Source organism: Lissotriton helveticus, chromosome 1_1 (assembly GCF_964261635.1).
Source record: "Lissotriton helveticus chromosome 1_1, aLisHel1.1, whole genome shotgun sequence".
NCBI lineage: Eukaryota > Metazoa > Chordata > Amphibia > Caudata > Salamandridae > Lissotriton > Lissotriton helveticus.
Window position 1 is genome coordinate 1,586,782,466 of NC_136057.1, and position 26,209 is coordinate 1,586,808,674.

At 44.2% G+C, this 26,209-nt stretch overlaps 1 protein-coding gene across 11 annotated transcripts in view; it reads left to right on the forward strand.

Annotated features, from left to right (window-relative positions):
* The first annotated feature begins 548 nt into the window (after window positions 1-548).
* Window positions 549-26,209, forward strand: part of ZNF740 (zinc finger protein 740) — a 195,305-nt gene continuing 169,644 nt past the window's right edge. For 3 of the 11 annotated variants that reach the window (XM_078687395.1, XM_078687478.1, XM_078687447.1), the window contains exons 1-2: window positions 572-771; window positions 19,663-19,771. The gene's annotated coding sequence lies outside the window, so the exon portion shown is untranslated. Of the gene's footprint in view, window positions 772-19,662; window positions 19,772-26,209 lie in introns of all 11 variants that reach the window. The other 8 variants (XM_078687430.1, XM_078687454.1, XM_078687422.1 and 5 more) reach the window with 6 other exon arrangements.

Below are 26,209 nucleotides of genomic sequence, written 5' to 3' on the forward strand. Positions count from 1 at the left end.
CCGGATTTGTACCAAAACTGCCCAAAGGTTCAAATAATATCCACGGGTTCTTCAATTAGTCCAATCGTCGCCAATTGTAATGAAGGTCTAGGTCATAGATTGTAGTAATACGCTTTAATGCAGATAGGTATTCAAATACAGGTGAGCGCCAGGAAGCATCCGCTGCCTTATACCATAGCTCTTCAACTGCCCCCACAATCATAAGATACACACACACATTCCAGATGTCATCATAACATTCTACCATAACACTCACGAGCCTTAAAGGTAAAGCACAACACAACATCTATATGTCTGTAAAAGACCAACTACATATTTACAAATAAATTATAAAAAAAAGTACCAACATTTGACAGTAATTGCTATCTGTATTTCCAATCACGCTGAACGCGTGACAGAAACACCAGAAAACTGAGCGAATCACGTCACAGTTCTCGATTTCGCGCCATTTTTTACCTGCTACAGTGAGCAACGCACGGGAGCATTAATCCTCTTTCCCGGCGTGCACTATGGCTCTCCGCTTCATACAAACACAGATTTTTTTTTGTAACTGCGCAGGCGCGACGTGACAAGCTTCCCGAATAAAATGGACGACGTGAAACGAGGACAGTGAACTGCGCAGTAGCCGGGACACCGGAAAAGGTCGGGTTGTGTAGCAGTGCGCTTCCGGTGTGGTCCAGGTTAGATCTTCTGTTTGTAAATTCGTAATTGTCAGCGGAGCGCAGTACAGAAGCGGGAGTGTGGGGCAAGAAAACCGTATGAAGAAAAGAGGTGTGTGGCGCGCGCATGCGTAATAAATATTAGCTCGCCCTTCTTTAAAAGCTAAACCTTAGTAAACTGCTGTTTTTTTATTGCGAGACAAACCTCTGGTGTGAAGTATTTTTCCACGAACAACGATGCCCCCAATATTGCACCCCTACGAAAAAGCAGATAAAAAGCATTTATCCTGCACACAAATGTTCCTCGTAAGAGAGAGAGGGCTTCCAGTGGAAACAATGACCTGGCCGTCTGGAAACAAAGCGACTGTAAAGAACCAGAGTCACCAGGACTCAAAGCCCCTCCTAACAGCTAGCGCCTAAATATGTGTATCCTCCACATAGTAATCACTCGGGAGATAAAGTTTCCCCGAAAACTAAGTTCGGAAGTTCTGCTCTCTACCATTTATGATTAAACCTGTCTGTACTCGAAATCCCTACATAGGTACTCCGTTCTCGTTTGACCATCGGCCGAGTCAGCTACATTTACTTAGTATGACTTTCAGTGCTTTCAGGGCACTTACTTATATGTGGCGTTTCAATGCCTAATGTGTGACACTTTGAGTGACCCTTTATAGCGAATAGAATAAAGCCGTTATGATTTATGTTCATTCGAGAATCGGAAATAATCCCTTTTCTGGAATGTAGTGGCCTAGTTATTGCCTTAAAAGCAGCTGCTACATTCCTGAGGTGTTTATGCAAGGTTGCCCATTTGTCCTTTAACTAACTTAACACAAGGCTTAACAGTTATGGAACATAAGTGCTTCTCTTATCCACGTGAAGGTGAGAGATTTTAGGCCGGGACTGGTGTTGTTAGTCATGACCTATCCAACACAGCAGCAGTCAGTCATGTCTTGAGTAGCTATTTGGCATGGCTAATCTCTCAGGCCTCCGTACTGCTTCATGCAGTGACCGTGTGTACCTGCTTAGCAGGTATCACAAGCGCAAGACCGGAACACACATGAAGAGACTAAGGGGCAGATTTACAAGAACGCCAGCATCTCTGCATATTAGCAGAGATGCAGCAGTTCAAGTGTGTCACGCAAAAAAAAGTACGCCACCATCGATGCGTCTCATTTAAAATGCGGCGAAAGGATTGATAGATGCGCCACACATCTGTTGTCGTAAAGGTAACATATTGCTGGAGTTGAGTCGCAACTCAAGTAATACTTAAGAATGCATATTCCTATCGTGCTGTGTCACTCCTTATGCCTGTTTCAAGCAGGCGTAAGATTTTGACGCAGTGGCGTCGTAGAAGTGAGTCAGTGAAATCTTGTAGATTTCACTGCGTCACTTTTGCGAAGCTTTCTTGCTGTCGGAACGCCCACCCTGCATAAATTATACCTGATGCAGGTATAATGTGACGCAGGGCTTTACAACGTGATGCATCTCCCTAGATGCGTCACGTAAATGTGTCGCAACGTGGCACATTGTTTTCGACACCGCTGTGTCATGATTGTAAAAGTGTCTCGAGGCTTGTAAATCTGCCCCTAAATAGGGAATCGTAATTGTTTGACTGCAGATCCTTGCTGCAGTGCTGGAATACTAATGTAACTCGTAATGCTTGGCATTTGGCAAGTCTGCCTGATTGCGACTTATAAATTGCCCTCTGCTACCTGTGTGCGTGGCATGCTGCATCCATGGCGGTTTGTTCCATGACCCCGTGTTTGTACTTATATTTACTTAGGCGCTGATTACAAGGCATGAGGAATGTGTTGTGGGCTTTCCCACCCCCCTTTAAATACCCTTGCTCTCTTTGAGATTTTTTTCTTCACTGTGGTAATACTTTCTTTTATTCATATGCAATGGGCATTTTCATTATATAAAAAAAAAAAATCAAATATGAGATCTCTGCAATGGATTAATCTGAGTAACAGTAATTTTTAAATAACTATATCTTAGTCTTGGGATTTCTAGCAAGTTACTGGTTCAGCAAACAAGCTAACTTACAGGCTGACTAGTGTAAGAAATTTGATTATTCATTGGTGTGGGTGACTGTACACCTCAGGGAGTAATCACTACCCTTGTCACGGCAAACTCTTAAAATTACTAAATTCACCTGAGCTCAACCCTCCGGTAGTTATGGCTCAGAGCAGACAGGCTTATCTTAGGGCAATGTGCCAATCATGTATGCAGTACCAAAACAGTAATAAAATGCAAACAAATCAAAATCTGAAACAAATTTGAAAAAAAAGTAAAATTTAATAAACAAAATGACAATCTAGTTAGGTGAACCAGAGAAGTGAATCATTAACACCTTTGCTGCGGCGGCTATTCCGCCGCACCGCTAAGGGGGCGGAGGGGCTGCGCGGCGCTCACACGCTGGAGACGGAACCGCTCCGTCACCAGCCTCGGGTGAGCTGTGCTGATGACGGAGCGGTTCCGTCATGGCCCCGCCCGCTCAATAGAACGCGCCACGCAGGCGCGCTGGGCGGGCCATGACGGAACCGCTCTGTCATCAGCACAGCGCCACCGCGGCTGATAAGGGAGCGGTTCCGGCATCGATGTGGTTAAAGTTTTAAGTGGGAATAGTGACAAGTAGCTCTAAGTGCGAATGATAGAAAATGGTCTCAGTAGAACGGCACCTAGGTGCAGTGTGAGACTAGCTGTGATGAAGCACGGGTCAGATACACCAACCAGTTTCATCAGGATCAAAGATTTTACCTTGGGCCCTTATTTTGATATCAGGTGGTCGGACCGCCACCTGCTATCACGGCAGTGAGAAAATCGATTGACAAGCAGGTGGTGATCAGAATGCCCAATTACAGTGGGGCCGTCGTGCTAGCGGTCAGAAAGTGTAATTTAACACTGTGGCTTGTGCTGAGGCCCAGGAAAAGGGTTGCAGCACAAGCTGCAGTGTTAAAGAGCACTCCCTGTACATCAATGGTCTGTGTGCCAGGCACCATGACCTGCATTGATTTGGGGTCCCCGAAGTCCTTTTTCATTCCGTTCGGACAACAAGGAAAAGGCAGTCTGAAAGGGACATCGTAATCCCGGCGGCGGTGCCTGCTTCGGCACCGCCTCCATTCAAGACTATGATTCTGACCTCCGCTCCTTCCACATCGCAGCGAAAACCGGGAGCAGCCTCCCCACTCAACTTCGGACCATCACCTCACTTCCAGAAATCCAAGTAGCCTCAAGACCTGGCTGCTCAAATAAGCCTCCAGGACCTGCAAGTTCCTGCATAGGGTGGTTAGCCCCTTTTTATAAATCTTGATATATTGAATGTTTGCCTCCTCACTGGTGAAAGGCTAACTAGTGGCAGGCAGAGTTGGAAGAAGCTGTTGTCAGTGCCTTTACTAAGAAATTAGACTGACATATAAATGCAGTTCCCACAGACTGGTTTCACTGATCCATGTTGTAACCAAAATGAATTAGGACAAGAAATAGTACTCCTAGAAAATATTGGTGAACTGCATGTTAGCCTGAGCAAATATGCTGTGCAGATTTGCTCATGCGAAAATCTGAATGTTTGCAAGTTCACTTTGCCGCCAACCCTGGAAAAAGGTTTGTCCGCCATAACAGGAGTAAATTTCCAATATTTCTCAGAATGAGAAAAGATTAGAGAATAGTTTTTGAAAACTCTTAAAACATGCAAGTTGGTAGAATTGCACAGACTCAAAAGGGCACTCTAACCCTGGAACTACTGCTAACCACTACCTTCAGCCCCAGTAAGTATATCTGCGGAAATGTGGCAACATAATGGACAGACAAGTGAAGGTGAAGAGGGAGTGCATGAAATGCGATTTCATTTGGATGTCTGTTGGAAGTGTTAGCGGGAACACAGTGGCCAAACTGGGGTTTTACACGTCATGCAGTGATCTGAATACAGAGTAGTATGGTTGAGTTGAACACAGTTTGGAGTTGTCTCGTGGCTTTCAGACAATTGCAGAGGCCCCTGAAGAAGGGATCTATATATACCGAAATGCATTGGACATCCTGCTTAATAAGCAACATTGAAGATTGGCAAGCTTTGAACATGATGAAAATCAAGATGTGGTGAACATCATTTTTTGAAAATTAATTAAATGCTGTTCAATAGGGAATCATCATAATCTATGTTGATGTGTTTAATGATTGAAATTAAATATTCATAAACTAATTGAAAATTTACAAGTTTAAATTTGTTTTAAATTGGTGTTTTAATTGTATTAGTAGTCTAGCGACTAAAACACTGTGAAGCCAGGTAACAGGTGAAGTGTCACTTGTGGTTATGTTTGAATTATTGGAGACAGGCTACCTTCTCCTGGCATCACACATGTGATTTAGTTTAATAATCATTTATCCAGAATTGTACAACGGATGTGCGCAGCACCGTATAAATAACATAAGGGGATTGCAAGGATTCAAATACTACTACGGTATGAGCCCTGGCATAATCAGAGAGGCTATATCATAGCTGTTATATAATGAGATTGCTGCCATAATTTGTTGCAGCACTAAATGGCCTGGGGGGGGGGGGTGAGAGGGGTTCTCCCCCAAGAGAATTTTGGAAAAATAGTGGCCAAATGGTGGATTTTCAAGCACATTTGAGAAAGCAGGAAGGTTAATAAAGCAATTGTGAATCAGTTCTAACAAAGACAGTGACTGGAAAACTGAATGTAAGCAAGGTTAGGTTTGTGCCTGAAACAAGAATAGAATCATGCACACATTGACAAATGCCCCAGTGATTTACGGCACCAAAAGGGCGGGTGCACGCACTGCAAACCCTATCAACCATGCACAAAGTCCGCCTGCTGCCTTGCTGAATATGAGTTACCTCTTGCCACCTGCACCCCTTCGAATCGCCACAATAAAAAAATACATTTAACATGAAAAAGTCAATCTTAGAAAACATGTTTGACCTGTAGCCCATTTGAAATATTTTTAAACGTGTCTCTCATATCTCCCCTCATACTCCTGCTTACAGTGCCAGTATGTAAATGTCTCCCATACCACCCCCCTGATACTCTGCCGCAAACATGCATACATATACAGACAAAGGATGACTGACATGTTCAAAAACAAACATACACCCACATCACATGCATAGAAATATGTGAGCTTTCCAGACTCGAGCACACACTCTCTCACACACACACACACACACACACACACACACACTCGCGCACGCTCACACGCAGAGATGACCCAAAGAAGCGACGGCATGGTGAACAGAAATTCTCAGACACGTGCATACACAAAAGCGTGCACTCTCCTAGACACAAAGCGCAATTGACCAACAAACACTCAATGCTGAAACGAGACAAACTCTCCGGGAGCACCCAAAAACAAAACCGAAATCACCTTTACTTTTGTCAGTACACCCTCAAGTAACTGAAACTATGTCTTCCCTGCTAGATGTTTCAAATACAACTGGCTTTAAACTCGCACACAGCTGTGAAAAAACACGCAAAACAAATGCAGAAACCCTCACAGGCAGACAAACGCACTCAACAACTTGCACACAAAGAAAAAGCTTAAGAAACAAAAAAAACAGGAAGGCAAATAAATGCAGGTTGACCGAACAAAGTTTACTACTACTAAAAATTAGTGCATCTGCACTAAGACACAGAATAGGGGCAAATGCACACAAACATCGGGCGATACCCACAGAAAACCTTGCACACACAAATCAACACAGACAACTATGCACACAGGCCAACCGGTGTACCGGCTTATGCAGAGGTCTAAGCATTAGCTGAAAACCAAACACAAACACACACTGACAACACGCATGTCAGTACACATTGAGTCACTATCAACAGAAGTAGGATCGTACAGGATGGATGCACGGGTGGGGCTGAATAGATACATGGAATACCTGGATGAAAGGGGTAGGGCTGCCTTGATGGATGGCTTAAGTTAGAGGGCAGATAAAAAGCATGGTGATGATGCGGAAAAGATATCGGTGTGCGTTTGGGAGGATGGGTGTGCTGAGGGGAGGGGGGCAGACGTATGTAAAAGGGTGTGTGCATAGTTGAAGAAATAAATGCTCTGCTGTAATAAATGAATGAAATGGCTAACCTAAATCAACGCTATTTTCTAGTAAAATGTTTGCCCAACACCAAATAAAATGCAATGGCAATCTGTGAAGATCATCTGGCCCTGACAAATGTCCTTTGTTTGCTGCACAGATCACAGACTTACGGGGGGCTGCCGAGCAAGCACTTCTGCTGCAACACTTTTGTGACTGCCACATAAGGCATCATGCACTCACGCCAAGCTCTCTAACATCATGGTGTCCACTAGACACACACACAAACAAACGAGCACCCCTCACCTGCACAAAGGAGCATATGTACAGACACAATTACATCCCCTCATCAGAACCTCTTATGCGTCAAATAAACCCTATGTTCGTACAATACATGTGAGTATAATAGAGCCAGTACATTAGTAACCTCCGCGATATGGCTACTGTCACAATCGCACATAACTAAAACCATGCAGTGTGTAATTATCATCACTCTACGGAAAGTTTTAAAATATTGAAAATGTGCGTCTGGGGAGCAGAGGCGGCTTCGTGGTCACTTCGTCGCAAAGGGAACAAGGCCGTACGTGCAGCTCACGCTCGCATAAGCTTCTTCCTCCGCGTACGCTGTACTGAAGGCAGAAGCCCAAGAGAGCATTCACACCGCATCGTCGCGCGACACCCCCACTCATGGGAGGCGACGCAATGCTGTGTGCGATGCCTACAACCCACTGCCCTGGCATAGATCAGCCACCCCTCTAGTTGGGTGCACTATACAAGTGGTTAGGATACAGGTGCATGCCCGGTATCCGGACCTTCTTCATCTATCCAAAGTACCACACAGGAGGCTGCCATGTCATCCCGATCTGCTCACCAGGGCGAGTGGCAAGGTGTTCCACCCCAACTAGCATGGCTCCTGAGTTCATCCAATACGGACATTTAGGCCTCTCACAGGACTTTATGCAGATTTTAAAAGAGGCCAGGAGTGCTTCTATAAGGAAGTCTTGTGCTGTTAAGTGGAAGCGCTTTTTCATGTGCCCTGTACCCCTACAGTGTCTAAGTCCATTCATAGACACTGTAAGTGCAGTGCTGCCATTAAGAGTATATGGTGTTGGAAGTTAGGCATTACGGACTCCACAGCACCATAATGGCTATACTGAAAACTGAGTAGTGTGGTATCAAACTTCTCAGCACATTAAACCAACACTGATCCCAGTGTGAGATTTAATGAAAAATGCACTCAGAGGGCATCTTAGAAATGCCCCCTGAAAAACGACCAGCCTCTGGTGGGTTCCCTGACTGGCACACAGCAGCCTGCCACCAAGAGACATGTTACAGGACCCTAGGGTGAGAGCCTTCGCTCCCTGAGCCCAGAAACACAGCCTTTCCTGGGTGAAGGTGTTCACACCTCCTCCAGGCCAGGAAAAGACATCTGTGGCAGGGGAGCTTCAAAGGCCTGGCATCCTTTGTAATGCGACTCCTAGCCTCTCCTATCAGGAGCAGGCCCCCTTTTTGTCTCTCCTCCTTTTCAGCAGGGAAACGTGGGTAAAACTAGCCAGCCCAGAAGTTGTGCCCATCTCTGCCAACTCTACCCCTCAGGTGGGAGAGGCAAGGTGAAGCCCACTCTTCAGTGCCTGCCATCTTCCAGATGGCAGGCACTCCCCAATCGGCATTAGGGATTGTGCTCACTCCCCCACATGGGGTGAACACACCAAGGGCGCAGTCACCCTACGGTCAGTAGTCTGTTGGCTACTGACCCGAGACCCCTAAAAGCCCCCTAAATACAGTATTTAAGGGCAGCCCTGAACTAAGACAGCAGATTTCCGCAACCTAAGAAGAACAAGCATTTGAAATGCAAACGGTCTTGGCTTTGGGACCTTATATGTATTCAGCTATACAGTACCTTAGCCTGGGTGGTGAAACATGTACTGTTTTTCAACATGAAGGGAAAGTAAGCACCAAACTGTGTGACATGCCAGGTATGGGAACACATGGGGAGAAATACTGCCTTTTAGCAGGAAATCGTATAGTCCAAAGCTCTATTTTTAATATAATATCATGGCCTTTGGTGGTTATATCACTGAAAATACATGATTAAAAAATATTGTTGTTTATGGATGCTCGTGGAAGAGAAGTTCTATGGACTGGAATCTAGAGAATGCTAACGTGATTATCTAGGGTTTCTCATCCGAAAGCAATACACCTGGTAAACCAGCACCCTGGGGAAAAACGTGAATGCAAGGTATATCAAAAGGACACTATTTGCCCAAGCCAGCTATTTCTGTATTTCTGCAGTTAGGTGTTTGTTTTACCCCCGGCCATTAACATTGGTCCTGAAAACCGCACATAAAGCAGATTCGTACTTATTAAATTCGTACCGATTATGCTGTAACAAAACAATAGAACTCGGATATTGTAAAGTAGTCCCTCATGCAGCTCAATAGGGCCAAGTGCATCTTTTCCACAACCGACTCTCTGGGTACTGGCGAAGAGGATTCAACTGCACCTCAGGGTGATAGATGACAAATCCAGAACTCAGCAGTCCAGCATCAGGCATAACAGAGTACTGCCCAGCCAAATCATTGGCTTAAAAAAAAGGCATCCTTTGATAGCACAGCAAGACGAAATACTGTAGGCAGTAATGGGGTTCAACTACTGATTTCTAGAACAGGGTTAAACTATTCTTGTAATTTCCTGCTCTAAAGTGGTGGCATGCATACACCTTTATAAATAAATACACGGTAGGCCCGTCAAGGGTACAGGTAGATACCGGCAATATGGTGGCATCTGAGGCACCAACATTACATCAAGGACTACGGCAGGTGATGTCACTGTGCTGGCATCGTAACCCCTTCATAGTGGCCTGGGAGGTGCTGTAAGGATCTTTTTAATTCTTTAATCCCACCATGTGGGGAAATACTCTGAAAGTCTTACTCTGTCTGGTGGGTGTAGCGGGACAAGAGCAGGGGAGGCAGAAGCTCTAGAGGTATAGGGGTGAAATAATTTGAGGCAGTACAAATATCTACGTGCACAGAACAAAGTTCTGATTATAGTCGGTGTTCACTGCTAGAGGTTAGGTAAATAAACAAAAAGTCCTTCTCGACTTTTAATAAAAGTTAACAATTGAAATACACTTTCTTAGAAAAGTGGTTCAACACCTGCGTCATGCTCAGCAGGTGCCGTTTAACCCAATACCGCGGCCGTGGGCCTCGCCTGGAGCAAAGTCAACCATGAGCAGAAAGTGTCTGAAACCCTAAAACACCGTCCACGACAACCCCCGCGCTGCCCAGTCACAGGGTGTAATGACGCACTTGCTCAGAAAACAGATTTTTTTTCGATGGTTGTCCACTTAGGGTTATGGGAGTCTGAATGCAAGCTCGAATTCAAGTGCATGGTGGGAATTGACGCCCGGCTATTAATGGACCCAACTGCAACTGACAACAAACCTCACAAATTGTAGCGAGTTGGCACCATGCCTGCACCAAAAACGCTGACTGATTAGTTTTACATTTTAAAGTGAAACGGGTCACTATTTCTTTTAATTGTAAAAGTTTCAAAAAGACGAAAGGAAATGAGAAAGCGACATAAGGTGGGAAGATTAAAAAAAAACAGCACAGAAACTGCAGAGCGAGAGAGGCTGAGTACCTTAAGAACAATCAGGCCACGAGATCCAAACTCTACAGCCTATCATTAATTTAACACATATGGAAAGCGCGCACTTCCTGCATTTGAAGTGAGGAGGAGCTGCAGCAACACAGACAGCCGTGCATTGCACACCATAGCTATGTGTAGGCAGATCTTGGAGAACTGACTCCATTGCGGGGAACTCATCTTGCTGCCTGCACAGCGGCTGTACCGATATTCTACCTTCACCCAACCTGCGCCCTGCACCTGGTATTCGTTCCAAACCAGTCCCTGGGAAGGGGAAGGCGTGACAACCCTAACTTACCTCAGAGGAGACAACATGACAGCAAATCTCTATGGTGGAGAGTTTCTGAATGCGTTGCAAGCGCACCTTCTGGGGCGCCAGCACTGCATACTCTTGGAGAGAAGGGGTGTTGCTGGAGCACGCGCTGACTGGCTATGTCAGCCTGGACAGGCACGGTCCAGCAGTGGCCATAGTGCGACGTGGGACGTTCACTCATTCATGCCGGAGTCAGCTGCTCTAACCCGGGTGGACATTTAAAGGGAACTGCTTAATGTCTCAGTTGTATTTTTTGTATTTTCAGATGTAGTTTGAAAAATCCACAAAGTTCAATATGCAAACAAGCGTGATGCGCACGGCAAGGAAAGCGAAAGTCATCGCGATCACTCTGAAAGCGAAAGTCATCGCGATGACGCGCTAAAGCACGCTAGGGATGCACAAGCAGCAGAGCGCGCGCTTGTGTGCGTGACAGTAAGCTGGTGGCCGCTTTGGTGGCACTTTTAAAAGCAGCTACTAAATGTCTCGGCCAGATAAGCGCATGAGCTGGATCAGGCAGAGACCTAAAAAAGGAGTAGATGTACTAAACATGAAAGATTTTTACCGGCAAATGCTGCTGTAGGTCAGTGTGCTTTTTGCTTTTTGTCCCTAAGTATTATATTGAATAGTCGCTGTACAGTGGCACCATTTTCTAGGTCCATGCTGCATTTCAGATTTGGGGCGGGATGTGTAAGGGGCATATGTGGTGTCCTGGGCTCCTGGTTTTTGCAAAATCGACATCTTCAGTGGTCAGCGCAACGTCAACCGCAACCGCTACCAGTCATGCCCTTAGTGCTGCGCCATAGATTTCTACCTACCATTGGCATTTTGCATGCCTCCTTTGCAACCGGGGTGCATAATTTGCAGAACTTGGGTCTGATGTTTATGTGCTCCTAGCAATGAAACAACACAATATACGTGAGAACAGTCCTCTGAGTGACCCAGCATATTTAAATATTAAAAGAAGCCTGTCTTCATTACGCTTTGCAGAGTACAGTGCGAACAGCCAGTGCTTCGTTATTATTGCTCCTTCCTCGGTTAGAATCTCAAGCTAGATTCATAGAGTAAATCCCAATCACAAGCTGACCAGCTAGATGCATAACAAAAAAAGCCTTACTTCGCGCGTTTACTATTATTAAAACTGTTCATTGTACAGTACCTACGGAGAAAAGCACATTCCGTAGCTGAAGGAGAAAGCACGCTGCTGCCTGAGGCCTGCGTTAGCACAATGATTGACACTTACTCTGTGTCAGAATTGCCATGACGGTACTGGGCGGGGCCAACTGGGGCGTACACTTCCATTTGTACAAGGAACTGGAGCGGCTGGCACAGAGTGGAATCACGCACAGCTTCCGATAAAACGCCTCAGAGGGGAACTGAGTCCTGGACGGAGGGCGACACGGGAGACAAATGGAGGTGGCAGCCATAGAAAGCTCCCTGAGCCGGACCGCATCAGTGGTTAAGCCCGCAGAGCTCCCAGAGTTGTTCTCCAAAGCCTAAGCGCAAATTAAACATTATTGCCTGAAGATGCATACAACGAACAGTTTTCTCCATGTGGTTCAACAAACAGCTTTCCTGAAACTTTGCATTTCAAGAAATGTAAAGCTATGGAGGCATACCAAAGAAGAGTAGTCAGGCGGGCGATCTGCGTGTGAGGAGGAGGGAGTGGAACCCGCTGGCTTCACTTTGTCCTCTTTGGTTTCACTGCTTGTGCTATCTCTGCCTTCCTCCTAAATTAGCCCGTGTATATCCTGTAAAGAAGTTGTATGCGCATGTGTTCTGGATAGGACCGGTCAGGCAAAATATAGTGTGAACTCACTCAGCCAATCCCAGCAGAAAGCAAGCATTTACAAATGCAATAGGATTCGTATTTACGCAAGCCCTATTGCATTGTAAACAAAAATGCTGACGTTCAAGAAAACACAAGCGGGAGTGGGTGGGGTGGTGGTGGTGGGCAGTGAACTTAGACTGTGGGAGGGAATGGGGGAAGGCAGGGAAACAAAAGACTTTTAAAAGTAAAGGGGCCGATGGCTATGGAAGGAGAAAAATCACGACATGGCTGTCAGGAGGTGGGATTAAGTTGCCAAAAACCAATCCGATTGGCTGAATTCCTAAATGCTGCAATCAAGAAGATAGGTGGAAAGTGGGTGGAGCTTCCCCTGCTATACTGTATACAGCATCTCTCGACAAGACCGCGCATGCGCTGCCTAGCTGAGACCTAAAAGGGACGAACGAAAACACCCTGCAGAGGAAACTACAGAGAACAACTGACTTGGCCCCAGCCCTACCCGCTCGTCTTCAGTTTCTGGAGATCCTGCGCCAAAAATCATCTTGTCCTGTAGGCAGCGACCTCCAGAACCCCAGGGAGGACGGACTGCCTTCAACAAAGACCGGATCTCCTGTGAACAGCAGCCCTACTCAAAAGATACTCCGAAAACAGACTCTGAGCCTGCTGAGGACGAAGAAACCTGATGCCTGGAACTACCACTGCACCTGTAGCCTACTGCCCGAGTTCGAGTGGCCCAACAGTTCCAGCGAGGTCCCCCTGCACTCCAGAATCCGTGTCCACTGTGTGTTATCCCCTCCAGAACACCCTGACGTCGCCTGCAGCCTGTGCGCCGACCCCCCCCCCCCCCCCCCCCCCAACCGTGAGTGACCTGGTAAGGTGAAATCCGACCTCAAAAGACACCCCTGCATCCAGGCGCCCTGGAGAAGAGGACCTGAGGTGCACCTACGTCCCTGGGCCCTCCAACTTACCTGCCCAGCTGTTAGTTCCTCCCGGAAGTCTTCCTGGACCGAGTCTGCAGCTAATAACCAAAAATCCTCAGTGAAAACAGGGCACCCAACGCCAAAACAGCACCCTGCACCCAGCCGCCCCAGCGCCGCTTCAGGTGCCCTTTGTGTGTATACCGGATCCCCCTTTGTCCTGAGCCTAACACCAGGAGCTTGGCTGCCACAACCAAGTGTCCTGCTCGTCAGCAGTCACCAACCGGAGACCCCCTATCCCCCATTGGATAACATTATGCCTCAGCACTCTGCACCCGGCTGCCCTAGTGCTGCTGAGGGTGTAACAAGAGTGCATCCTTGAACCTGGGGTGCCCCTGAGTCTACGCCTAGAACCTTGACTCCCACTACCAAATACGTACCTTAAAACAGATGACACTATTTTCCTCTATAGGATAACTGACTATTTTTCTTGGAAAAGTTTCCAAGTGTGGAGTTTGAAAACCTAAAGAAATTCTTTAACATTGTACTGTTTAACAAAAACAATTTTACTTACCTGTTTACGGTAAATGTCCCATAGTAGTATCTAGGTATACTACTCTGTGTAAGAAATGTAATCCAAAAAAGTAACTTGCCTGGTATTTTACTGAGAAGCCCATTCAAGTCTATGTACTATATTTACTAGGTATTGCATTGCTCTGCAACCATACTGTAAGTCAAAACAAAGTGCATATGCAATTACAATTCAAACTGTTTACGAATTGCATTACATTTGTACAGTATTTATTGCTTACCCGTGCCAGGCTTGCTTGGTTCTAGAAAATTTAATCACTAAAAGAACATTTTTATACAAAAGCAATTGGTCTGAAGTTCAATCTTTGAGTGTTTAAATTCATTTGCTGACGGAGTGTGTACAACAAATGCTTAACACTGTCCTTTGATACTGCCTTACTGCTCGACCACACTACCACAAATAGAGAGTGAGGTGCTATATAACTTTACCTCTGCATACCTTTGGGGTTCCACTGGACTCTGTGCACACTATACCTCACTTTGGGATAGTATATACAGAGCCAGCGTCCTACAAATCTGTGAAACCTATGCAGACAAATGTAATGGGCGTTGTGGTACAAGCAGCCAAATGACGGGTCATCTTACCTCACAAGTGAAATGTTTCCAAACAAAGTGAGGAGTGCACGCTGAGTCAGGCAAGAACACAATGTGACAGTAGGAGGCTGTGATACGCCTGAAAATAAAGTAACGCCTTAAATTATAACAGACTGTCATGTCTAGCCGCTTAACCGCGTCGGCAATTCCGCCACGGTGTGGCAGTTTAGTGGAGTGGGCAGGGCCACGTCGCCCAACGGATGTGCGCAGCACTACGAAGGTAGTGCGCGCGACAGCTGTTGGCCGACAGAAGCACGCAAGGGGCTAAAGAGAACTGACATTAGATCGCATACCAGTGACCGTGTGATAGCCGCCTTACCTCAAGCTTGAACTCCAGCTCCAAAACGAGTACAGAGTAGACAGAGTCCGGCATGTGATTAAATACCCCCAGTGTGTCCGCTGGAATCTAATCTGAAACAAGACTATCATGTACTCCAAAATACAGTGAAAGATGGGGGGCGTGGCTTGGCGCTCACGGGAAATGGATGTGTCCGGGTGAGGCCCTCGGTGTGGTTGGAGGCTTTCGCGCTATACTGCCCTCTCCCATGCAATGAAGGGCTACGGAAGACGTCAGAGGTGCTGAGGATCCTGCGACCCCTGCTGGAACTAAATAACATTGAGAAATGCTGCCTCTTTCTGTCAGGACCTCGGAGCCCCAAGGACATAACATTTCAGCGCTAGCAGGGAAGCGGCTGCTATACCTGCTAAAATACAAACCCATTTGCAATCATTGGAGGCTCTGCGTTCGATCGCGGGATTCCAAGATGGCCGCTAAACTCAATAGCGAGTTAGCGGTCTAGTTCCTGAAGGTTTCCCCAGGTGCCGAGAGGTGAGGTGAGGCGCGCGAAGTCAACCAACGGCGCACTTCACCTGAAGTCTTCCCGGTGTCGAGTAGCGTTCCTGAGGGCTCCGTTAAGGAGTCATTTGAAGTCTTGTTTTGGCGCTGTAGCAAAGCGCAAATTCACAAACTTGATGACTGAGAATAAAAGAAATAAAGAATAATCAACTTAAAAGGATAAATACCTATTCTTCACGACGAGTGTGTAGAGCAGCGACAAGAGGCCTCCAACGCGTCCAAGAAGGGTACCAGAGCTTCGGAAGGAGCCTGCCAAGGAAAAGAAAAAGATAAGTCCAAGTTTAAATATAAAGTATAGACAAATTTCACAGAGAGAGTACGAGTACCAGTTAATAAGTCAGCACTTACCTGAGATAGAGAAGTTCTAGTCAAGAATTAAAAGGTATCCAGTTTGGGTCAAAGGTTAATGAACTGCATTCCTAAAGGAAAAGAAAGCGCTATTTACAAGGCTGTTCGACAATAGAGTAAAGACTGAATAGAATTAAAACAGAATTCCATGCAGTATGAGTTACTGAGATTACTGGTAGTAACCATATGTTCAAACAAGTTACAGAGAGTAGGATTGGAAGATGAGAGGTGAATAATATACACAGACTACAACTAGTGAGAGAAGGTAAGAGAAAGGACAATATTATAAATAGTAAGAGATCGAGCAGAAGATAGAGCGCACAATAATTCTATTTGCACGTGTATGTTCCCCTCACACAGATATCAACTAGTTGAAGAGAATAAAAGCTAAGAAAGCAGGAGAGGAGCAATAACGCAGGGTAACTAGGTAAGGAGAGTTTAGATTAGAGAACAGTTGATAAAAATAGACGTGAGCCTTTTGATTGAATTCTTGTCATCACACTACAGGTCTTCTCTGAATAAGGAGTCTGCAGGACGGACACCCAAGAGAAGCTAGAAGGAAGTACCTGAGCAGTCTCTTCTTTGTCAGTTTATTATTTTATCCACTCTCCCTTTCCCCCTGAGGATCTTTCAGAGTCAAGTTTTATAACTGGCTCGGGGAGAGCTTTGGGCGGGAGTTGGGAACTATCGACTTCTGCTCCTGCGCAAGATTTTCTGAGGTGAGAGTTACAACTGAGGCTCTGACACTTCCAAGGAAGCTTCTTTCAGAATATGGGACAGTGTGGCCGCTATCTTGCATCGCACCGGTCCTGCTGTGTTCTTTGTTACCAGGAGATGCCGTGTTTCACTTAAATTAATATTATGTGCATCTCTGCTCCACATCTGAGGCGCGCACATTTCCTCTAGTATAAATACATTTTTGGAGCCAAGATAAGCTGTTTTGATTTATACAAACCTGCTGTGCTATCTGAGGGAATTATAATGAGGCAGCTATTTTGTGAATCCCTTCTTTTCATTTTACAATAAGGGATTACTTATTATTCTCCACAGTGACTTGTTCTCTCCTTCTAACTCTCCCAATTTTTTGAAAAGAGAGGCTTAAGTGGAATGACTAAATAGTTTCTTGGCTCCAAATGAAATACTGTGCATAACTATTTTTCATTCATTTCTCCAATACACATATGGGGGTCTGACCATTGTGCTCTTCAAATAATTAGCGTGTGTTAAAAAATTCTGACTGGCGTATTTTGCGAGCTTTCCGATTTATGGGCAGAACTAAGAGCTCTACTTCTAGGCAAGCGAAACCCAGACACGTTTTTGTTAAAAAAAATTTAAATCTTCACTGTATACTCCAAGTTGGAAGACTCTTTGCTGCCTTTGCCTCAAAGTTTGGAGTCAAATATGGATCCCCCCCTCAGCATCCACTGGGAAATCTTTAACTAAACGTCTCAAACAAAATGCTCCTTCTCCGCCTAAATCAACATCACCTGTCTCTATGGAGTTGCTACTGGATGAGATCAGGGCCCTTCGTCCCTTTATGGAAGAAACCAATGCCAAACTACAAATCCTTACTGACCACTGATCTCAACTTGAAACGAGAGTGTCTACAGTTGAACATACCATGTCATCCTTTAAGGACACAAATACAACTGTCCCCCAACTTCAGTCTCAAGTCTCTACTCTCCAAAGGCAGCTTGAGGAGCTTGAAAATCGCAATAGAAGAAATAACCTGCGAATTTACGGTTTGGCGGAAGGAATTAAAGGTTCAGACCCTATTACTTTCTTTAAATCTTTCTTTCCTAAAGTCCGTCACATGGCAGAGAGCACAGTACTTAACATTCAGCGAGCACACAGACTTGGTAGCCCCCCCGCAAACGCTTCATCCTCACAAAGACCAATTAAATAAATTACTTTCTTGAAACAACTGCTAACTATTTTGTAAAACGTAAAAATGCACCTATGCAGTTATCAGCTGACCCTCTCTAAAAACCGGGACATGAGCTAAATTTCATGAAATCTCCTGGGACAGCTGGTGAAAAACGGGGACCGTCCGGGCAAATCCGGGGCGTCTGGTCACCCTACCCAAGCTCCTCATGCTAACCGGTACTGTGAGGAGTTTGGGCACATGGACAGTGTGCTCCAAAGCAGAGATGGACAGGTAGCAGATTTCACAGCACGGAGGCAAAAATACCAGAAAAACATACACATTTACATGAAAATGTGCATCGAGGGCGTGGCACTACAAGGCTTACAAGCCCTTACTCACCGAGTTCCTTCTGAAGAGGGTCCTGCGAGGCAAGGGGACATGAGGCGGGCTGAAACAACGTTACTGAAACGCTCCGAGCTGCTACGCAGAGTTATGCGAAGACTCCGCATTAAAACGCACGTAGACACGTACGCACGTAGGGCAGTGTGCTTTTGGACCAAACTATTTGGCCAAACCCCTTTTTAAGTGCCATTTCAACCCGTCGAGTTTCTGCAGCTTCAACTTCCCACATGGTGCGTGGCGGTGCGGCGCCCCGGGCTTCTCATCACGGCGCACCGGCGTGCCGCGGCGCACAGTTTGGGAAGCACTGCCCTACACTGATATGAGAGGCGCTATGAAACGATTTAAAAGCATCTGAGAGTGAGTGGTTATAGAGACTTGAGGGTGCCTCTCCTGTACATTTAATGGTAACCATTAGACTCTTTAATAAGCGAGGAGGCTGGTTAGTGAGATAGAAGGGCATTAAGAGGAAACTGGAAAAGTATTGGAAGTATGGGGAAAGTGGCTGGTGTTCTATTCAGCTGGTGATTCAATAAATTGCAAAACAATGTACCATTGTAATGACCAGAACTCTGCATTTTACTTGGTACTGGAAATGATCAAATTGCAGAATATGATTGCTAAGAAGCATGCAGGCCTTTTCGTGCAGCAAAATGCTGATCTAGCCTTGCTAGGATTTTAACTCTTAACCAGTGCTTTAATTGAACCGGTGGTTTCTGGTGCTTAACACTGGCCCTTAATCGGCTTCCGGTGACACTTCATTGTCATTACCACACTTATGATACTCTGCCACATGGTGGCACTGCTAATCTAATTTAACAGGGTTGTTTATGAATACAATATACATTAAAAAAATAACTAATACATGCCTCCCCAGCCATTCCTTTTGCTCTGGGGACCTGGAATAATCTGAACTGTCTCACTTCAAAGGGGAGAGAGATGGTTAGTTGTTTTGGTTCCGCCACTGGCAGCGATTAAAGGGGCAACTGATTGTGCACCCTTCAATGGCCTCCTAGTAAGGGCCCTGGCACTTACTATTTTAAAAATTAAGCACTGCTCTTAACCTGAATATTGTACCGGCTGTCAGCAGCCGTTAGAAATGACCTGCCCCACTACCTTTTGTTGTTATTATTTTATTACTTTGTGTTCTTGGTAAGGAGCACGTAAAATCATTGCTAACAAATGTGGCTGCTGTAGACTTAAGAGTTGTGAAGGACTCATGCCGGAACCGGCCTGGTCATGCCCAGCAAGAAACATAAATAAACATTAGTTCTGTGGTATTTCACTTTAATTTTACTGAGCGCACGGCGTGACCCACAAACATTTGGCCAAACCCTTTTTTAAGCTCCCTTAACCCCCCCCCCCCCCCCCCCCCGCAAGTTTCTGCAGCTCCAATTTCCCACATGGTGCGTGGCGGCGCGGCAGCACGGGCATCTTATCACGGCGCACAGTTTGAGAAGCACAGCTTTACCAGTTTGCATTGTTTACATTTATTGGTGTTCTAGTCGTGGTTTGTTCAACTGTTTAAACATTTTCGCATGATAGGGAGTTTCTTTATTCTCGTAAGTCTTTATCTTTTTTTTCCCTTTCCTTTATAATTAAAATTTATTTTCTTCTTCTCCTCTCTTACAGTTTTGTCTACAGTTGTGGCGTGATTTTCCCTCGTCTGGTCCGGTCCTGCTTGGCTCTCCGCCTGTTCCATGTGGCTCCACCTACCCCAACCTACACATTTCACCTCTTTGTACGTATGTTTTTTGTCTTGTCCTTTGTATTTTGGTTTGTCTCGAATTCCCTGGTTCATTGCATGTTTGGTGTCCATAGCATTCTAATGCTTATCTCCATTTTTCTCATTACTCATTCCAATTTTCCTATCATGGCCACAATTCATTATATTTTCTTCCTTCTTGCACTCTATCTTCTTTTCAAAGAATTGGACTTTTGCAGTACTTTCTCATTTTATTCCCCGCCTGATATGTCATTGCTCTGAAATTGATTTTCTGGAACGTTAGGGGGTTAAATTCACCCATCAAAAGGCAGAGAGTTTTATCCCACCTAGCTAAATTAGATGCTGACATAGTGTTTATGCAAGAAACACATCTTACGGAAACTAAATCCTTATAAAATGAAAAGGGGTTGGGTGGGAGAAATCTTTTCTCAAGGAGATAGCAAACGCAACGGAGTCATGATACTTAGTCGAAAGTCACTTCCAGTCACTCATATCCCAAGAATCAGATTTTGATGGTCGATGGGTGAATGCTACATTGCGGTTAAATGATGTCTTAGTCTCTCTTCTTAATGTATATGCTCCCGCGGGAGGTGATGCTTAATTTTGAAATGCATTGGCGAAGCAAATTACTCATTGTATGGAGGACAACTTTATACTAGCTGGTGATTGTAATCAGTTCCTTGACCCATTTATTGATAGAAACTCCAAAGCCACCTTCATTCCGAACAAGTCGCAAAAATCTTTTGTCCATACTATTACACAGCATAAACCTTTCGACGCATGGCGGTTATGTAACCCCACCATTAGAGAATACCTTTTATTCTCCAATGCACCACACTCAGTCAAGAATAGATTATATTTTTGTTTCCCACAATATATCACAGACCCTCATGAAGGCAGAAATTGGTCCTATCCTATTATCAGATCATGCCCCTGTCTCAATTGGCCTTGACTTATTGCCCAAAGTTAACACCTATAGAAGATGGCGTTTTGATAACTCCCTTCTTGATCCAATATTTACTAATTCTTTCACTACCTTTTTTAATGAGTATTTTGTGAGGAACCAATGCGACTCCATACCATTCTCAACTGTATGGGATGCTTTCAAAGCCTCAACAAGGGACTTTATTATAGGCTTTACTGCAAAGAAACATGCACAAAATTGCTAATCTTTTTCACAATATAAAAAGATTAGAACACTCATACTATACGTAACACTCGAAAGAATGCCTCACTGCTCTTATTGATGCTAAAATGCAATTTAATAGTAAAGCTACAGAGAATGCTTCCTTATACTTATTGAAAGCTAGCTCAAAATTCTACGGAGGCAAAAACAAAGCAGGTAAAATCTTGGCCAATTACCTGAAAATCAAACATAACAAGTTAAACATTGATTCCATATATGATGTAAACGCTAAATTAAAATGTAAGGATGCAGACATTCTAAAGGAGTTTTCCCTATTCTATAATTCACTACATCTGAGACACAATCTGTAGAATATTCTTTATCACATTTTTTCTCCACAATTCAGAAACCCCAACAAACTCAACTGGACCTATCTCCCTTGGAATCAGAAATAACACAACAAGAACTTTTAAAAGCCCTCCAGGGTCTTAAAAAGGATAAAGCTACGGGTCCTGACGGCTTTACCGTTGAATTCTATCTATACTTTTCTACACTCTTCTTACCTAAGCTGCATTCCCTGATTATTGCCGTTAGCTCTTCAATAGCTCCAAAGGTTCTTTTTCAGAAGCTCACATCTGTCTTATTCCTAAAGAGGGCAAAGATTCCAAATACTGTAAAAATTATAGACCTATATCCTTAGTAAACATTGATTATAAAATTATCTCCAAAGCAGTAGCCCTTCGCTTGGATAGTTTTCTTCCAGGTTTACTGGGTAAAGAACAATATGGTTTCGTTAAAGGGAGAGTTATCTCGGATAATACAAGACTTTTTTTCAACGTATTATCAAAATCTTCCCATGTCAAACAGTCTCTTGCAGCTATAGCACTAGACGCAGAAAAAGTGTTTGATAGGGTGGAGTGGAAAAACTTGTTCTACACTCTTAAGTGGTTCGGTTTTGGCCCTAATTTTGTCTCCTTGATATCCCTCCACTATTCCAACCCACGAGCTGCAGTTTGCACAAATGGATTGGTTTCCCCATTCTTCGATTTAGGCAGAGGAGTTCGACAAGAATGCCCTCTCTCACCCTTTCTTTTTAATTTAGCTTTACAACCATTTATTTCTAAACTGCGTCAAAATCCAAATATACATGGTTTCCAAACATCCAACTCACATGTCAAACTTGCAGCATGCGCTGACGATATCTTACTTTTCATGTCACAGCCAGAAAATTCAGTTCCTGCTTTTTTAGAGGAGCTAAGATAATTTTCCAGTGTCTCTGGTTACAAACTGAATGAGGATAAATGTGAGATTTTGCCTTTGACTAATTACACTTTCAAATCAGACTTCAGTCCCTCTAATTTTACTTGGAACCCTAAATCCATTAAATATTTGGGTTTACATTTTACTCCATCGATAACGGACACAGTAGCTTTATGTAGGAATAAATGCATTCATAAAATTTCGGACTTAACTACCAAATGGCACCCACTCTATTTATCCTGGTGGGGGCATTTAGATACTATTAACATGTTATCTCCTATAGTTTTATACACTATTTCTAATATTCCAATTCCTATCTCAGTTAAATTTTATAAAAAGATTAACTCTATCTTCTCTGCCTTTTTATGGAATAAAAAGAAATCCGGAATGTCTATCCTAAAGTTGATCCGTCCCAAAGAAGGTGGGGTTAACTTTCCCGATTTCCCAACATACCAGAAGGCATTCCTTTTTACATCAAGCTTGTTTTTGGCTACTTGACTACACAGAAGATTGTCCTCTCTGGGTCTCACTAGAACGTCAATTCTTATCTCCCTTCTCTTTTCACAAATCTTTCCTTCTCACGTAAACCTCAATCCCTATCCACCCCTATAGTAAAATAAATTCACTTCCAAACTTTTTGAATCATTATTTCCTTCCTCACATATAACGATTATAACTTATTTTCTTAATTCATCAATCTGGCATAACAAAAATTTGCTAATTCGCAATAAACCTTTCTATTGGAAATCGTGGAGACAAAAGGGCTTAATATGGATACATCACTTATTTTCAGATTCACACTTCATATCTTTTTCCTTACTCAGGAGGCAGGCAAATTGAATGAGTGTCTGTCATAAATATAACTTGTTGAAAGAGGCTGTGTTGGACACATACACTAAACTTACTACTCTATCTGACACCTCCAATACTCCAAACACCTCTTCCCATTTATACAACTTGCTCAACACCAATCCTAGAGCCTATGCTATATATAGTTTTCTGCAGGATAAGCATATTGAAAGACCGAAAATCAAAACTGAAGAGGCTTGGGAGACTGATTTCCAAATATCCTGGTCGTTTTCACTTTGGCAAAATATATGGACTAAGATATGCAAATCTTCTAGGGCGGCGAACATTACGCAAACCTTATTTTTTGTATAGAATAGGCTTTTACTTGCACCAAATGCATTATGTAAGAGGCCTGGCTTTACCGAACACTTGCTGGACTTGTTCTTTCCCTAATGCAGATTTATTTCATATGCTAGTTTCTTGCTCAAGCGTACAATCTTTTTGGAAACAGGTATGGAACCAAATTAATAAAAAAAATTCTACTAAATTTTCATTTGCTTTTATTCATATATTTTTAGGAAGTCTTTCCCCTATTTGGGACAACACTACAACTAATGTCAAGATTATTGATTTATTGTTAGCAGTTGCTTTTCAGCAGATTACCACAAATTGGAAAGACTCTACAAAACATTCTTGTAAAACCTGGTGGTACGTTGTTTGTCATAACCATAGATTGAATACCTCCTTTGTTTATCCTTTACAATTGGCTACTAAAAGGCTAAACTTATGGTCACCTGTTACGACTTATATTGATGCAAGTGCTAAAAGAACTTTTCAGTTAAAACCATTTCATCAAGAAGTTCTCAAACCACCCCGATTCCCCTGACTGATCCTACATTGCTTTATATTCCAATGATAGTATAACTACACCTATATTACTTTGTTTTCTCTAGTCTTATGTATTAGTCCAATTCATGAAGTTTTGATTGTACTGCTTTTATTCTGTATTGATAAGAATTGCCACTGTGTATTGTATATGGACACCTATCTTTCTCAATAATTCATTTGAACTTAAAAAAACAACAACAAAAAATGGTAGCCATAACATTCAAGTAATCCGATTGTTTTATTTATATATATATATATATATATATATATATATCTATATATATCGGATTCAGAACTGTGCCCTTGCTAACTGTGTGGGGCTCAGGAAGGGAGTTAAAAAAATGTGTGAAGTTTGTGATCCACACAAAAGTAAAAAAAATTAGGGGGCCCTACTGACACTCGCCTGAGCCTTTTTCTGATTGTTGGGGGCATTTGCATTGACCTGTTCCTCTGCCCGCTGGTTCCGCCGCCCCGCATCGCCGCAGCTGGTCTCCCCCTGCCTCCGCAGCCCTTTTCCACCTGAGCGTGGCCGCAGTGAGGGGGGGACCACAAGTCCCGAGAGCCTTTGCAGCCGGAAGCCGCCAATGCTTATTCCGCGCCAGGAGGCGCATAAATCGGAGTACATTTCCCCGCGTCGCGGGATCGCGCACGGGTTGCGCCGGGTTGGGGCCGTAGGAGGCCGGGCTGGGCCACCCCTCTGACACCCAGGCCATCTTGAGAGCAAGACATTGGTTAGTGACCTGAATCTCTTTATACTTTTGTGTGGTCCTTATGGCAATGAATCGAAAAATCGCACAGAGAGGGGGGCCGGGAGTGGTTGGGACTGTGGACGCTTTTCTAAACAGAGCAGAATCCGTCTTACAAAAAGAGATAATCCTGACGGAGAAGAGACTATCCTTAGGCATATCTGAGGGGGACAGGAGATCATCGTTGGGAGTAATTAGCAAAGCCAAATCTCCAGCAGTAAATCTTTACCCGCTAGTCTATATTAGTAAACGGGGACAAGAGCAAGGGATTGGTAGTGCTGATGATATGACTCCTATTTCTAATGACATCAATTTAGATGCGCCCAGTGGCCAAACTCTTACCATGGTAGTATCCCCCTTGGATCCGACCCGAATAGCTCCCCCAAGTCCAGTAGTAGTTACACCAAATGCTTCACGATTATCCAACACACCAAGTAGCCTCCTGGTCTCCACTTCCGAGGAGGATATACCTAAAACCAGCCCAGCCTTGTCTTTAAGGCTTCGTAACCATGGATCAGCATCAGGGCTCAAGGGCCTGGGTTACTGCCCTAATAAAAAAAACGTAAACCCCCCAGTGAGGAATAATATCAAGAAAACTGGGGGGGGGGGGACAAAAGAATACATCTAATAATGAGATGGGGGGGGGGAATAGCGCCAACTAAAACCATAGGCACACAAACAGAGAGTGAAATCCTACCTCATACCCCATGGCTTGAGGGAATCCTCGATTAATCTTGAAACAAAATTATAACATTCACTAGAAATTGTGTTAACTGAAAAAGTGGACAAATTCGAAAATTGCTTGACAGCAAGTCTTTCCCAGTTTGCCACAAAGATATAGCATTTGTGTAAAAAGTTGGGGGGGGTGCTGAAAGAAATAATATCCTTATTCCAACAATTACTACCGAGAGTAATGCCCCTCCACAAACTATGCTCAAAGGACAGGATACAGAAAGACCGATAAAACCTAGGAATCTTGTGCTGGAGACTGATAGACCTAGAGAGGGAAATAAACATAACACGCAGGACACTGAGGGGAACAGTGCTGGGAGTTCACAACCATCAGTTCAGGGAAGCCTGAATAAAAACTCTGAGAGGAGAACGGTACATAGTCCGAAAGGAACAGACCTAACCCCTAATACTGATGTCCTCACCGTATGTGATAGTATTAACCGGGGTGCCATCGCTAAAAAAAGAACAAAAAGAATCCTGGCAAAATCTACGTAACAAAGCAGTGGCTTGGCTGGTAAAATTTAAACGGTTTCATCCAGCAAATAGTGATGACATATTGATGGTTCGCAGAGTTGGGTGGCTGGGCGAATCATCCAAGAAATTAATAGGAGACTGTGTGGTCATCAACTTTAGACGACCACAACAAGTCAGAAGGATATTAGAATACAGGGAAGAACCCCATGCCCTAAACCCGTGTATTAGTGCCCTCCCTCTGGGCTACTTTTACAAGCCACAGTATGGTGGTAACTCCAGGCAGCAGACCCCTTTTGTCCCCCTGACGAATAGATTTGAAGGCTTTTCAACATTGGACGAGTTAGACTGACTAAAGAACCCAAGTATTTCTGCAATTCCTATTGTTAACTACTGTAAGGAGAGTTACCCCAGTGAAAAGGCACAGATCCTTTCCACCAA